At 35.5% G+C, this 17619-nt stretch overlaps 1 protein-coding gene across 8 annotated transcripts in view; it reads right to left on the reverse strand.

Moving 5' to 3' along the window:
• Positions 1–17619, reverse strand: part of CRB1 (crumbs cell polarity complex component 1) — a 280501-nt gene that overhangs the window by 57627 nt on the left and 205255 nt on the right. The window lies entirely within an intron of this gene.

Below are 17619 nucleotides of genomic sequence, written 5' to 3' on the forward strand. Positions count from 1 at the left end.
AAGGGCTAAAATTATATATATTCACATCAAAAATAGAAGTTTCACGTAATTTGCTTGTATAATCTTGCAGAAGTGCATGAATAGCTCAGGGTTAGGATTGTAATGGAGTAAAATGTAAACACTTATTAGGGAAAAGTAAAATCAATTCTATATTCCACCTGTGTCATGAAAAAAGATGTAGTCATGGCAGGCTTTGTATTCTTCCTCTAGGAACTGATAATTTGCCAAATACTGTGATTGATTCCAACTATCATTGTCAGATATACATGTAGCACTGAATGTCATACAAACAAAAACAAGAAAAAAGATCGCTCTTGGCACTGATGTAAGATACAATTTATTTATTTCGAGACTTTTTTCTCAGACATTGTATATTCTGTCCCTGGCTGCAGATTTCACTCTATTCTACTTGGAAACAGTGATTTTGCCTTTATATCTTGTTTATACTTCCCCATAATTCCTAAAAGTTTGCCAGAAATATAAATAGTCCAAACAACTCTCACCATGAAGGACTTCTAAGGTAAATGGAAGGTCCCATTTCCTCCTTCCCTACAATGCCAGTGTAAATCATGATGTCTATACCATAACAAGCTCCTTTCCTGTTTATTATTTTAACTTCACTTTCTACTTTTTTTTTTCTGATTCCAAGTCAAAAATATATATCTAATTAGGGAATTATTAGAATTCATTTTAAAAAAGTAACATGAAGAAGTATAACACCTTTTAAAAACGATGGCTATTGCTTTTCCAGGGAGATTCAAATGAACAAAGAGTAACAATAAAAATTGACATATGCCTAGGACTTTATGGTTTCCCCAACATCTTCATTCAAATTATTATATTTGTGCTCACTACAATTTTCTGAGGTTTTCAAAGCAGATATTCTTAGTTCTCTTTCACAGAATAAATTGAGGTGTAGAAAGAGTGAAGTCTAAATTCCAAAGCACTTTTAACATCAGACCCTAAATTAACTAGTTTTTTTTTTTTTTTTTTTTTTTTTTTTTTTTTTTTTTTGAGATCACGTCTTGCTCTGTCGCCCAGGCTGGAGGGCAGTGGTGCAATCTCAATCTTGGCTCACTGCAAGCTCCGCCTCCTGGGTTTACACCATTCTCCTGCCTCAGCCTCCCGAGTAGCTGGGACTACAGGCGCCTGCCACCATGCCTGGTTAATTTTTTGTATATATATATATATTTTTTTTTTTGTAGAGATGGGGTTTCACCATGTTAGCCAGGATGGTCTCGATCTCCTGACCTCGTGATCCACCCACCTTGGCCTCCCAAAGTGGTGGGATTACAGGCGTGAGCCACCACGCCTGGCCTAAATTAACTAGGTTTTAAAAATCCAACCTGGCCATGCTCGGTAGCTCACACCTGTAATCCCAGCACTTTCGGGGGCCTAGCTGGGTGGATTGCTTGAGGCCAGGAGTTTCAGATCAGCCTGGCCAACATGGTGAAATCCTATCTTTACTAAAAATACAAAAACTGGCCAAGCATGGTGGTGCATGCCTGTAATCCCAGCTACTCTGAAGGCTGAGGAAGGACAATCTCTTGAATTCAGGAGGTGAAGATTGCAGTGAGCCAAGATCATGCCACTGCTCTCCAGCCTGGGTGACAAAGCGAGACTCTTGTCTCAAAAAAAAAAAACAAAACAAACAAAAAAAAAATCCAATCTGACACACGGTTTTTTAATTAATACTTTAGTGTATTCTCATTTATTGTTTGTTACTAATATGCATGTCTTATTTTTCCATTTAACTCTATGCCCAAATGTGTGTTTTTAAAAATTTAATCCAAAGATTCCTACATTGATACTGTTGGATCAGAACCCCAGCTATGCTGCTTGACTGTGAGCAGGTCACATATACTTTGTATATTTGTTTCCTCATCTATGAATGGGATTAATAATAGCATTTACATCACGATGCTCTTTTAAAGATTAAACAAGTTAAGACATGTAAATATTCATAACATTGTTTGGTATATAACAAGTTCTCAATAAGTTTTGGCCAATACTAAAAAGTAGTAAGAAAGAATTACCCTCTAATGACAAAATTCAAATAGTACTGTAGTCATTGAGAGAGACTATTTAGAAAGTGTAGGCATGTGTAGTGTCCTGTAAATTTCGTAATTTTTTATGAGAAATGTACTTGGACAGCATATTAGTCTAGAATCTCATCAAGTTGTGCTTTCCATGAAGGAAGGAAAATGCCTGTTTTATTCACCAATGTATGTCTAAAACATAGCATAGTACCTGGCTTGTATTCACCATTTAGTAATTAATTTTGGAATGAATGAATTCATCATGACCTTCCTAAAGTGATTAAATATTTATATAATGCATTTAATCTGATCCAAAACCAAAGTGATCTTTTTGTGTAAACTTTTAGATAAATGTATGCAATGTTAATCTTTGACGACGTACTGCCATTTATGATCTACACATCTAGGCACTTGATTGGACTCTATTGTACTTATATTTTACTGTACTGGGATTACTTTCATACAAGCTTTGTCAATTCAAAAATATTTCAAGCTCTGTGAAAACCGTGGACATATTATAATCTTACTTAGAGCTGCCCACAGCACCTGTACAGTGCTAAGGGTATGAATGATTAAATGTTTGATGGATAGAAAGAATAGAACTAAATGGAAGTAATCTATTTGTTATATAATCATCCTGGGAAGCACAGAAAACTGACACAGGAATTACAGGTAAACTATAGTATATTCTAAAGAGGTGTTCCAATACAAGTTTAATATAACTGAATATGAAAAGTTGAAACTTTTGCATTAGAAGATATTTTACTTAAACTTGATTTTCAAAGAATTTTAAGAACAAAAAAATTATTAACAAGTATTTGAGGGTAAAACTATTGAACAACTGATACGGCATAACAAAAGCAAAACACGATTTTTTCTCCTACTCTATCTTGAAACATATTTAACTGGGGAAGGGTTTCATTGCCTCTAGATAAGTCTTCAGCAGACCCCAGGACTTTTTGGCTCACTATTGGATAGTAGTGTCACGATGTCTTAAAAAAAAACACACAGCAATTAGAATGGTCAGTCACATATAATGATCAAAAGTTTCAATGCAATTTAGAGTAAAATCGTCTTTGTCTGCTAGGCTAACTTCAGGCTGTCTTGAAGAAAGATTAGGAAGGCTTCTTCCCTCTTTCTATTCTTCCAATGTCTCCATCCTCAGATTTATGTGTTTTGTCCCCTAGAAGACTGAAGTTGGTGGCAAAAAAAGGGGGAAGGGGGTGCAGAAATTATTCACCTGACTGATACAATATGGCTCCATGGTTTCTGAAACTGGGAGGTGTTTAAAGTTGGTATTTATTATAAAGGGCACTTATGAGTTCCTTGGAGCCCATTCCTGCAGCTGAGACTCACTCTAGAGAACTGTGAAGGCAGGCAGACATTGCCTCTCCTTTTACTGGCGGCTCATATTTGCTCCTCCCCCAACCCCTTTGCTATTGGTTTACTGACGTTTACTCCTTCTTCCTTCTTTATCAACTCTTTTAGTGGGATTCTTTGACCTTCCAACAGAGGCCTATTGGGAAGAACTATTTTTACACAAACTGCCTACTAATGCTCCTACCATGGGTTCCCCATCTAGATCACAGGATTCACGTACCCTTAACCTGCAGTAGGAGGGGAGCACATTTACTTTCCAATGGAGCACAGCAGCAATTCTTTCTCTCTCTATCCTGACGCCTCGGGTTAAGAGTCATCATGCTTTTTCATCTTTGGATTTCTCAGGCAGGTGGAGAATCTAGTCTAAGTTTCCTGTTCCTTCCCTTCCACCAACTTTAGATGACACTGGAGCGATCCTGGAAGCTATGGTCACTCTGGTTTAGAATGTAGCATCTAGCCCTCAATTTGATGAGTAAGGTTCAACTCACAACACAGCAGCAAGCCTCTCCAACGAAATCTCCTTATAGGCCCACTCCTTCAAATTGCCTCTGAAGAATTTTCACATATCCCTGACATAAGTATAAACCTTTTGGCCAGGCGTGGTGGCTCACACCTGTAATCCCAGCACTTTGGAGGCAGAGGCGGGTGGATCATGAGGTCAGGAGTTTGAGACCAGCTTGACCAATATGGTGAAACCCTGTCTCTACTAAAGATACAAAAATTAGCCAGGCGTGGTGGTGTGTGCCTGTAATCCCAGCTACTCAAGAGGCTGAGATGGGAGAATTGCTTGAATCTGCAAGGCAGAGGTTGCAGTGAGCCGAGATTGTGCCACTGCACTTCAGCCGGGGCAACAGAGCGAGACTCTGTCTCAAAATAATAAATAAATAAAATAAAATAAAAAATAAAAAAGTATAAACCTTTCAAAAACCTGAAGTCTGTTATCTGTATTTATTTTAACATCTTATGTTTTTATTTCTTTCATAATTCACTTTGGTACTGACAGTAACCATCTTGACCCCTTAGATGAAATTTCAATTGACCATTTTCTCAATTTATAGAATAGCTACTCTATGATGTACTCTCAGAGTACTCTCAGAATACAAACTAGAAGACGTAGACCTAGCCTGAATGTACTTACAATATAATGGAAGGACAAAATATATATTTATGAAAACGCATTGTACATAGTATGTTCCCAGCAGATGTCGATAATATATGAGAATAAAACTCAGGCAACATTAGAGAATATTTAGGAAAGCTTTAGGAAAAAGGCTTTGAATGATAGATAATGAAACATCTTTAGATATGAAATCTTCATATTAAATTAAGTCAAATCAATAAATATTGATTACATATCTATCATGTATAAAATATTGTGGATAACATGAAGTTCGAACTAGTCCCTGTCCTCAATGAATTTAATAAAGGAAAAGTAAGACAAATTTGTGAAAAGCTAAATGACAGTGCAAGTCAAGACAATACTGAAGAGATTTCACTAGACAGTATACAATAGATTCTAAGTGAATAGTTTGGGCAGTAGCTGCTGCAGAGCCTCTGGAGAAGGGTATCTCTTCAGGTCTGGCTGGGAAGGTCTTATAGAAATAGAATTTAGTATAGGTTTTCAAATATAGGTCAAGTTGATAAAGAGGTCCTTGTGGCTGGACGCAGTGGCTCACGCCTGTAATCCCAGAACCTTGGGAAGCCGAGGTGGGCGGATCACGAGGTCAGGAGATCGAGACCATCCTGGCTAACACGGTGAAACCCCGTCTCTATTAAAAATACAAAAAATTAGCCAGGTGTGGTGGTGGGCACCTGTAGTCCCAGCTACTCGGGAGGCTGAGGCAGGAGAATGGCATGAACCCGGGAGGCGGAGCTTGCAGTGAGCCGAGATCACACCACTGCACTCCAGCCTGGGCGACAGAGCAAGACTCTGTCTCAAAAAAAAAAAAAAAAAAAAGAAAAGAAAAAAAAAAAAAAGAAAAAGAGGTCTTTGTGTGTGTAAATAAGTGAATAAACAAAACACTCATCGATGGGAAAGCTTAACATTTAGAGGTGACAATGAGTTTGGCAATCTGGTTGGCATGTAGGATTTACCTAGAAAAATAAACACACAAAGGTTAAATGTAGCCAGAGTGGAGAAGTTCTGGGAACTTACGAGGTTTTTAGCTGTATTTATTTATTTTCTGGCAGTGGGGAGTCATACGTAATTGTTGGACAGAAAACCAACATGGTTTCTCATAAAGATCACCTTCACAGGGATATGTAACAGAGTGAAGTGGGAAGAAACTGGAGACAGGAAGACCAACTAGGCAGCTATTAAAACTGTTGACACATAAGCTTATTAGGGCTTGAAATAGGATGTTTATTTCTTTACAATTTACAGTACACTTTCATTTATCCTTTGTGGGCAAGTAAGTGCAGATGGTCGTGCTTTCTACACCATTGCCTACTGTATTTTTTCTTATGATTGCTAAAATTTATGCATTTGATCTTTCATAAAATGTCAATAATTTGATTATGTGTTTCTTTAAATATAAACAGAAAAGCAAGTTTTAAATTTTACCATCATTTTAAAAAGAACAAAAAAAGGAAAGAAAGCCTGTATTAAGATCAATAGTCTGAAGAACAACAAACAGAATTAGGTATGAAAAGTAGAATGATAAACAGCGATTTATGCTTTTACTTCACTTAAAATCAATTCTATTGACATGTCCAATGTAAAATAAAGTCCAACACAATTATTTGATGAACCCAGAAAACTAAAAGTGGGAAAAAAGATAAAAATGTCTTGTATTGGTTATTGGAGGAGCTGGGCAAAGAACAAGATCTGTTGTCAATCAAGATAAAAGGATTAGGGCATATTTATGGGCCATTGGGGCCATTCAGTCTTCTTAATTGGGTATTTTAGTTGAATACAAATTGGTTATTTATGTCCAATTATTTATAGTATGTGATGGATTACTTGAAGCTTATTGTTATTTGCTTATATAAAGTCAATTCATTTAATTAATTAAAAACTGTCACCTCATTTTATTTTCCTAAAATTTTTTTAGTTCAGTATCTGATTCCATGATAATACTGTATTTCAAAAATAATCACGAGAGCAAAAATTTCTACCACTTGGTATATCTCATATTTCCTTGAGAATAAATCATATTAATAGATAAAAGGAATGTAGACTTTATATTTAGAATTAATATCATTGGATATAAAGATGATTTTTGTCATAATTCTCACTTTGCTGAAGCCATGGTTAATGAAATATCTAATATGAAGTTATATAATTCACCCTAGACATATGTATACTAGACATATATACAAAGACATATACAAATGAGGAAGTTTCATCTTGATCTGTTTTAATTGACTTAGGATTTAAAAAATTTTAATAAATAGAAATCAAAGTAGAAATTATCTAAAACCAAAAACTCAATGCATAAATATATCCACTTTTCCTTTCTCAAAAGTTTGAATTTTCATTTGATAGTAATATCTGTTATAGCATTAAACAATAGTTGCTAAATAAACATCTTAAAAACACTAAGCATGGTGCATATTAGCATATATAAGAAGAGAGTTAGTTACCTATGAGCATTGCCATTAAAATGTGAAAACCATGTGTCCTGGCTCCAAACATCTTTCTGTTAAAAAAGAGATATCCATCCAAACACCTACTAGGTTGACAGAGTGAGTTTCTGATCATTTTGGACCATATCCAGAAGTGTAAGCTTGTTCTTCAATGTCACCTCTTTCTCGCAGGTAGAGAGTACGGGGACTTGGTTTTGACTCATTTCCCTCCAAGCTGGATCAGTGGGGCTTAGTGTAAGACTCATTTGTGCTGCTTACCAGGCAGATTTGTTATTCTTAGATCCTATCCCTGCTTAACACATGATGCCTCCCCTTTTTAAGTCACACTAGTGAATGTTATGATCACAACACTGAACTCTGACAGTATTATTATGAAGAAATGAGTTTTGGGGAATCTAAACGCAGATAAGTATTTTGGACAACTTCTATTGTGGAAAATTAGGGCCTGATTTTATTTTGCTTTACAACAAAGGAAATGCTGTTTTTGCTTTTGTTTTCTTTGTTTGTTTTCCTTTTGAATAGTGGTTAAGAAATTAATGGCAACTTCAAATCTATTAAGTATCTATGCAAGGGATAAAAAGTAAAGAAAAATTAAGAAAAAAGAGCAAAGGCTTTTATTAATTGAGACTGTGGCAAGAGTTACTTGTGTGGTGCTCTCAGACAAATTCCAGCCTCTATGAAAGACCAGTTGTGCTCCACTCCTTCTATATCCAATGGCATTTAATTTTGTACAAGAGAATAATTTGAATATGTGAGGTGTTTGAGATACACTTAGAGTACAAACAAAAAAGTAATTCTTTTTTGTTTCTTTTTAGCATTTTCTTAAAGGGGAACCTGAGGACCTAGAGAGGTTTCACATAGGCAGTATAAGCTGAGAGGTCATGAAGCCCCTAGAACTACCATACTCCCTAAAGTTCTCACTATCAGAGCAATTCCTTTAGGTTGAGACCTTGTCTCTTAGAAGCCTCAGTAAAGGTGAAAATGTTACCTGAGAGGGGCAGTAACTGTATCACGAAATAGTCATTAGTGCCTTATCATGGGCAGTGTATGCCAAGTTAAAAAAAAAATTGCCAGGTAACTGAGGTCAGATAAGTTGTGATGGAAACCAGTAATAAGGCAGAAAATGTGTGATGCAAGAGACATTGCAATAGTGCATGTATGCATTCATTTATTATTAATTCATGTTTAAAACTTATTTATCAAGGCCTTAGTTTGACTGCCACTATGTGAGTGCAGGAGATGTGATGGTGAAGAAAAATAGATACAATCCTGCTTCTTGAAGCATACAGTTTACCCAAGCTTATAGTAGTGGGGAAGGCTGAGCAGAAAACAGAAAACAGCCTTGAGGACCGAAGGAAGAAATGTATCTACTGGGGGCTAGAGGGTGAGGGTGGTATGAGAAGGAGAGGCAACATATTCACGGTTCTGATCAATGGACCTACTTGGAGAGGCATTTCTAATAGCCCTCAGGGAATCAAAATAATTAAGTAGAATAAACATGGACTTGGAGTCAGACTATGACACTGACTTTTATACTAATCGGAGCTTTGATACTAGGCTATGAGAACTTGGGTAAATTAGCTAATTCATTTAAGCTGAAATTTCTTATAAAGTAGAAATAATACAGCCTATGAAACAATTATTTTTGTGTGAACCAAATGAGATAACTATAAATGCTTGGAGCATGCTAGTCATTCAAAGGAGTTTCACCAACTTTTTTGTAGACAGCATAAGTGAACTTGGATAAATATTACTTGAATAAAAATACATAAGGCATACTTATTGAATTTATAGGCAACATGAACCTGTTAAAAATAATGACCATCCTTAGGCAGAAATTACGGTTACCTCTAGTAGTCGTTCCCCAGCATGTCCCATGCCCGTCCCTTACAGAGAGACATGTGTTCCACCATATAGAATACACATGTCAAATATATTCTTTCACACACTCCTTTACAGCTGGGTCATGGGCATGTGACCCAACCCTGGTCAACAGGACTTGAGGGGTGCTCTGCTAGGGAGGCTGAAAAAGGTTTTCTTCTCCAATACAACAAAGAGATGTACCTTTAGAGGGCTTGGAGGAGGGAGAGGATCAGGAAAAATAACTAGTGGGTACTAGGCTTAATATCTGGGTGATGAAATAATCTGTACAACAGCCCCCCATGACAGAAGTTTGCCTATGTAAAAAACCTGTACTTGTACCCTTGAACTTAAACTAAAAGTTAAAAAAGGAAGAAAGAAAATGAGAACTTTAACACAATATATACTTATACACAAACCTTAATAATTTACATGAATACATGTAAATGAGTCTATATAGCTAATATATCACAGTGATTTACAAAAGGAAAGGAGAAAAATGAATGAGGGATGGGGGAAACTATAGAATAGGATTGGTTGGGACAGAATAGAATAGATATAAAGCAGGCAAGCCAGGGATCTCATGTCAACTAAAGAAGACAGTTTTCTATAATCTGAAGTAAAGAGTTAACTCTTTTCACTTGAGGTGAAGAAACCACAAAACTGGATAGAAGAGGTACAACTTATTGGGTGAAGACCTATGAGTTTCAATTGATAATAATTTACTAATAATCATTATTAACACTTACATAATGTACAGCAGTCTATGGTTTACTTTATTCTATATTACCTCAATTTATCTTTGAAATATGAATCGATGGTGATGTGACTTTCCAAATTTTATGTGGCATTGGGGCTGTCATGACTGATGATAGTATCTGGGGCAAAGGAAATGAAAATCCCTTTTTAACTCCCAATTTGAACTCAAAATATTTTTGTTTTAGGAGGCAGAGATAAAATATGGACACTCCAATGAAGAAAGCTAATATGATAATGATTTTACTTGAAATCATGTCATTAGAGAAATTATTGGAGAAAATTAGATGTTTAACCAGGAGAAAAGCAGATACCAGGGCATATCAGAAGGGTCTTCATGTAGCTAAGGTCTGACACATGGAATTTTATGTTTTATTTGTTTCTAACTGTGAAAACTAGTACCAATAGTAAGAAGCCTTTGGATGGTTTATTTATGCTCACTGTGCAGAATCTTCTAGCAGTTGATGCTCATCAAGCATAGAACCAGCTGTCTTGGGAGACAGTATGTTTCCTGACATTGAAGCTGTGCAGATTTAGAGAGAATCATCATTCAGCATGGATATTATAATCGAAATTTAAGAAAAGGTATGTTATGTATTTCAGTGGCCTCTAATGATTCTCCCAGTCCTAAGATTCTATCATAATTTCTAAGTAAAGAATATGCCACATGCATAATTCCTAAGTAGAGAATTTCTAAGTGGAAAATATACTGAATATAAGAGTTGACATTTTCATAAATTCATAATTTTGTCGCAGTTTAAAAAATCTGTAAAAAGGGAAGAGCAGTAACTTCTTTAGAAGGCTACTAATAAGGATTAAATGAGGCAATTGTTCATAGCATGTGGTTCTAGGTCATAGGTGCTTATCAAATGTGGCTTGTCTTGCCGTAATTCCCTAACTCCATTTTTATTTGCTTAAAGACATAGTTAGATTTCATCATGTCCACAATTTTTCTCCGTATTGATTACCACTAAATTTTACTTTTCTGGAGGTCAATCCCCGTACGTGACCTCAACTATGCAGAACATAATCAAGAACGAAGATGTGTCCTAAAAGTGTCCATGTTTAAAACTGGAGATTGCAAAATTTGTTAACTATTTCCTCAGGCCTTAATCCATCATTCATTACTATTTTAGATACAATTAAAGCAAGCTTGATTATCAAATATTTCAGCTTGCAGTGGAATAGAATCAGCAAAAGAAAAGGATAAGGGAGAACTTTGTGTACCTTTTCAGCAGCAGGAAATGACAGCCGAGAACTAGACAATGAATGTGAGTGGATAGAACTAACACTTACTGGCCGGGCGCAGTGGCTCACGCCTGTAATCCCAGCATTTTGGGAGGCCGAGGAGGGCGGATCACGAGGTCGGGAGATCGAGATCATCCTGGCTAACACGGTGAAACCCCGTCTCTACTAAAAAATACAAAAAAAGTAGCCGGGCATGGTGGCGGGCGCCTGTAATCCCAGCTACTGAGGAGGCTGAGGCAGGAGAATGGCATGAACCCCCGGAGGCGGAGCTTGCAGTGAGCCGAGATTGCGCCACTGCACTCCAGCCTGGGCGACAGAGCAAGACTCCGTCTCAAAAAAAAAAAAAAAAAGAACTAACACTTCCTGAGTCTCAGATCTGTGCCAGTCACTGTGGTAAGTGCTTTATTTATGTGGCCATTTAATCATTCTAATGAAAGATGAAGCATGTATTGCTACCTGCGTTTCACAGATGATGAAACCAAGCCAACTTGTGATTGGTACTCAGTCTGCCTGACTCCTGAGATAAGTCATTTTTCTCTACAACATGCTGCCTCCGAGAAAATAATATGATGAGCTGACATAAAATAATATTAAAAAGGATAGTACCTTGAAGATATTGAAAATAGGAACAAAATCAAAATCTACAGAGCATAGGACAATAAATAATAACACTATCGTCAATAAGATACAAAATTGAACGCAACATTTTTTAACCAGAAATGCAAGAAAATGTGTAATATATTTCTGAAATATTTAAATGTGAAATGATTTAAAAAAACATTTTTCCCACAAGAATTATAAAAATGTGTTATGCCAAAAGCTCTTTTATGTCGGCCACTCTCAACCTTAATGATACCAGAAAAATGTGGTGTTACTATGTTGGTAACTTATTTTGTATATTAAGATTGAGTGTGTACAGCATACAGCATGGAATTGTTTCTTCAGCATTGCTCTACTTTATGACTATACTATTCTAAAGTTCTGATGCAAGAGACACATACACACACTCTCCAGACCTGATATTTGTTCAGAACCATATGGTAGCTCAGATAAAAAAAATACTGAGCCCAGAGGAAGATTTGATTCAGTCTATTGTGTGGAAAGTATTCTGAGATCTTCAAACGAAAGACAAAATAGCTGCAAAAAGCCTTGCATTTCAGTTTCACATTTCACTTGATTTTGCACTTCAAAAGTCATACTTTGAAGCTCAGTGGATACAGGTAAGTGATTTTTAGTTATTTTACGGACTAACAAGTAGAAAGTACAGCACTGCACATGCTCACTCTTGTTGACTTTACTTTGAAAAGTAATTTCAGAGAAACTCAACCCAGTTCAACCAGAACTATCCTAATTGGCTTTGATCAGTAAATCATCAGAAAGGGCTCTGCTCTTGCTTAGTCCTTTTTTCCCTTGTCTTGTCAAAAGTGAATGATTAAACACTTAAGTTACAGTGAATTATAAAAACATGTCTTGTATGGAGTTGGATGTTGCTATTTTAAGAAATGTTGGCTTTCTCTCTGCCATGGTAAGAATTGGCTTTACATTCTTTAGTGGTGCTGTTTGTCATTTTTTACAAATTTATTAATATTTTAATTTTGTACAGCCATGAAAATATCAAAGGCCAAGTATATTATTGACCTGGTAAGGCCTGACATTCAAGGCCCTCCACAATCTGGCTTTTATTCATCCCCCAGCATTATTTCCCATTACTCACTGCATAAATGGTTGTATTAAAATATATTTTAGTAGAATAAAATTTAAAACACATTCAAAGCTTTCTCTCTCTCTTCGGTTTTTTCAAAATCCCAACTTTCTTTCAGAGTTCTGCTCAACTGCTACTTTCTCTTCAGTTTTTTAAAAATCCCAACTTTCTTTCACAGTTCTGCTCAATTGCCACTTACCCATATTGAAATGCCTTCTATTGGTAACTCTCACTCATGTTTGTCCTTGAACATCTGAGCTTATCCATATGGAACCCAGCACGGAGTACATTGTATTCTTTTTTTTAATATTTGTGATTTGCTTTCCTCAACTGCATGGTAACTCTTATAAGTGTGAATACCTCTTTCTATGTTTACTTCCACTGTATTATATAATACAGTACTGCTATAATGTATATATCTTGATGAAATGTGTGAAATGCTGTAACCAAAATGAACACGCATTCAGTCTTTTCTCCTGCATAAAGAGCCTAATGTATTGGAAGACAACTTTAGTCTTTATTCAATACAAAGGTTGTAAACCTGGCGTTTGCAGATATCTAATGTATCCATGAATGGACATGACAGGTCTGTAAATTATTTGAAAATATATGTAATATGTTTTGATTTGTTGTTTTGCATTTTCTGGGGGAAGAATTTATAGTATTGACTCTATAAAATATAATATCATAAGAATCCCTTAGTGGGAGTGGGTGTGGTTAAAATGCAAAATCTTAGGACACATCCCTAGAAATTCTGATTCTGTGAATCAGGATCGGGCTCAGATAGCTGCATTTTTTATGAGCATACCAGGTAATTCTGTTAACACTCTTCCTCAGAACTGGTCTAAAATTTCAACAAATTTTCACAGGAATATTTGATCTGGAAAAGCCAAGAAGCTCTGATTGCAGGAAATAAAACACTTTCAAAGACACAAATTTTATCTACCCATGTAAATGTGTCAGTTCAAAGAAGGTGGCTTTGGATTGGCATTTAAACTGTTCCTAAACAATGGCAGTGACTTTTAGAAGAAATAACTTAGTTGATAGAGGTTTCTTGATAAAAGGCAGAAACTACTTCACCAAAATATTTCTTTAAAACTTCTATTTGGCCAAAACTCGAAATCTCTAACATACTTGGATTGTACCACATGCTGCCTATTAACTAAGTAGATTTCATTATGTCCTTCATAGAATAAAAAGAATATCTTAAATATTCAACAAGAAATTTTCCTCCATATTTTGTCTTTGCTTTAACCATTTTTCCATTTCATTCTTTCTTAGTACAATCTTAAGATTAAAAAAATACCTGTGGCATATTGTAGCAAACATAGGCTGACTTAGCTTTTTAATTACTAGGTTTACATATATTAATTGATAAGCCTATTTAATAAATATGGAAGAGAGAGGAGGTGTTTAGAGGTCAAATGTCCCAGCAATGACTCCAGTTAAATATGTGATCCTACAGGAGCCATGTAGTTTCTCTGAGTTTTAACTTCATCCATGGTGAAATGGGAGTAAGCACCTTTGCACTGCCTACCTCTAGCTGTTGTGAGAACTGGAAAAGGTAGTTAATATGTAAATATTTTAGAAAATATAAAGTGCTCTATTCGGCAAAATATAAAGCACTATACAACTACAGGGTAATATGTTTCTCTAAATGTCTGGAATTTGTCATTTGGTTAAAAAAAGCAAAAATCCCTCTAATTTTAAAGTTAAGCTAATAAAAGAAACATTTGAAATGTTAAATTTATGTTAGAGATCCATTCATTCTGTAAATATAAATTCTAACAGCTATTTAATTAAAATGTGCAGAATATTGAGCACATTATTAACAATAGCTACTGCTATTGAGTAGGTATGGTATGCAGGTCACTCTGCTAAGTATTTTACTGTATTATTCATTTCTCAGAACCTCACAGTGAGGTAATTAAGCTGAATAAATTGAAACTTTGACAGCTTATGAAACTTGCCAAAAGTCACAGAATTAGACAGTGGTAGTGCCAGAACTTAAATTTAGATCTGGCAGTGCCCAAATACAAATTAGTTACAGTTATATCTATCGCAAGTTTAGCTATATAGAAGCAATACAAACAAGTTTGAAACATTAAACAACAATAATAATTGCTGTTTAGCAGGGGCACATATCCACTCTATAGCATCATCCATTTAATAGTTACTGTCAACATCCCATTAAAATGTGTATGAAGACAAGAAAAAGATGAGAGGTAACACAATAGTAACAGATGAAACGGAAAGGTAACTTACTGTCTGAATTGGAGAAAATGCTTAACTATAAAACCAAAGGTGCTGAATTAAACAAAACCAGTGTGAAACAAAGAAAGTAGCAACAGAAATGGTGACTAACCTCATCTGACAAGTTCCACTACTTTTAGGAAAGTACAGAGACATGGTTTTCATACGCTGCAATATGCAATTAGGCTCAGAGCCCTGGGTCTGCACTAATGAGAGAGTCAGCTGATGGTCACTCAGTTGCTTTACAGAGCTAGTCTGAATACTATTTTCCTTGTCATTCTTATACTCTGTCTTCTCCATGCTTTGAGAAATGACAACTTGCAGAACAAAACAAGGCAAAAGCAACAGAGGAATATATTTTATTTATCTTACAAGTGACAGAGACGATATCTGCTTGAAGTATCTGTGAAACAGGTTAGATCCCAGTACAGTTTAGTATTATTACAACAGATGGTTACCAACTACCGGAACTTGAACAGCAATTTCTACTATGTATCTGAGGTGGAGCTTTGACTGTTCCTCAAGGTGGTCAGTGAACCTGGCTAATGATAGCTCACAGATTTATTTTGTTAGCAAACACTAGGTCTGGTTGTGCACTTGCTAAGGAGATGCGGGGAAGAGCGGGGCAGGGGGAGAGAAGGAGAGAGAGAGAGAGAGAGAGACAAAGAGAAAACTAATTCCTTTCAACATCAGATTGTAGTCATGTGTAAGTTAGGATGATTTGGCAGCAAGCAGTAGAAAACCTAAATGAAGCTTCCCTAAACATTAACATTTATTGGCTCATATAAGGAGAAAGTCCAAGAAAAAAAATCAGCAGGGTTATCTTGAAGACTCAGAAAGATCAAGAACTCAGGTATCTACCACTTGTTCATTTCACTGGTCAAAGTTTCAGCTTCACCTAAAGGACATTTTTGAAGTTATAGGATGGCTGCAAGTGGCACTCTATCTACATGCTTCCTCATTCACGTCCCCTGATGGCTGTACCTAAAGAACAAATGAGAACTTCCCGAGAAGCCATCAGCAAACCTTTACTCATATTCATCTCTAAATCAATCAATGCCAAGAAGTGGGAAGAAAGAGGATTATTCTTTGGAACTGAGAATGAAGTCAGCCTCCTCTAATGTACCTGGCTGCTAGGAAAAGAAGGTTATTAAAGAAACCGCTGTTCTTTTATGAAGAGGTAAAGCAAGATGGAATGCATGATGATTGGACAGACACATGTTGTGTGTTTGAGTATATATACATATACATACATACATTATGTATTCCTAGTGCTCCACAAAAGAAAGGGAACATAACACTAAAGAGCTAAAGGAAGAAAACCCAAAATTTGGTTTATAACAAAACATCAAGAACATTTTAGAAGACTACATTATTTTCATGACAATATGTGTGAAAACTTGATTTCTATGGAAATAAAGTAAAAAGACACAAAAATGAAAACAATAACTGAAAAGACAACAGGATGGGATTAAGGACTACAGACTGAGAAGAAAAGGATGCAGTGTAAAATAACAAGAATAAACTAAAACTAGCATTGCAATAGTCCTATTAAAATCTACATTGGGGGCAGAAAAGTGGAAATCTGGTACTGCAGATAATCAAAGCAGTATGATCTAGGAATTAGTTATACAGATATGTCTAGTTGGTGAGAACTCATTAAGCTAAATACTGTGGTTTATGTAATTTTTTTGTTTATTGTACTTCAATAAAAATTTTAAAACTACATCTGTGATAAGAGAACGAAACTGAGAAACTATCCCAGAGATAAAGGGACTAGAGAACAGAAATTAGACCTTAAAATTTCAAATGTAACTGAGACAGAAATCAAAATACTTTGAAGTGGATTAACAATAAAAGACAGCTGACCTATTTTTCTTGTTGAATAAGACAGGAGACAGCATATTAAAATTGATGACTATCTTTTAGTTAGCATTAATTTTAAACGACATACATCTGAATAGTGATGAAATAATTAACTGTGATTGAATAAAGAAAATGTGGTACATATATGCCATGGAATACTATGCAGCCATAAAAAAGAACAAGGTAATGTCTTTTGTGAGAACATGGATGGAGCAGGAGGCCATTGTCCTTAGGAAACTAATGCAGGAACAGAAAACCAAATACTGCATGTTCTGACATATAAGTGAGAGCTAAATGATGAGAACTCATGAACACAAAGAAGGGAACAACAGACACTGAGGACTCCTTGGGAGTGGAGGGTAAGATGAGGGAGAGGAGCTGAAAAAAATAACTAAATAACTATTGAGTACTAGGCTTAGTACCTGCGTGACAAAATAATCTGTGCGACAAACTCCTGTGACATGAGTTTAACTATATAACAAACCTGCACATGTACTCCCAATCCCAAAATAAAAGTTAAAAAGAAAACAAAACAAAAAGAAGAAAAACAATAATAAAAATTAACTGTGGATACAAAGAAAACATAAAAATATTAATTTATATTAAAATATTTTAAAAGACATAAAAATAAACAAATTTAAAAGATACAAATAAATGCCAAAACAATATCAAAATAATAGAATTAAAGTTAAAACATTCTGAATATAAAAGACTGAGACCCTGAAATTCTGTGCACAGAGAAACTGTCATTCAAATTTGTAGATAACAGAAAGACATACTACTTATGATAAGTGCATAGCCTAAAAATGCTTAAAGATAAACTTCATGTGACTAAGGGAAAAATTATAATATCATTGGGAAGAATATTAGTTAAATAGCATAAAATAATACACTATCAAATATTAGTGGACAGATTATTAAAGAACT

Source organism: Pongo abelii, chromosome 1, assembly GCF_028885655.2.
Source record: "Pongo abelii isolate AG06213 chromosome 1, NHGRI_mPonAbe1-v2.0_pri, whole genome shotgun sequence".
NCBI lineage: Eukaryota > Metazoa > Chordata > Mammalia > Primates > Hominidae > Pongo > Pongo abelii.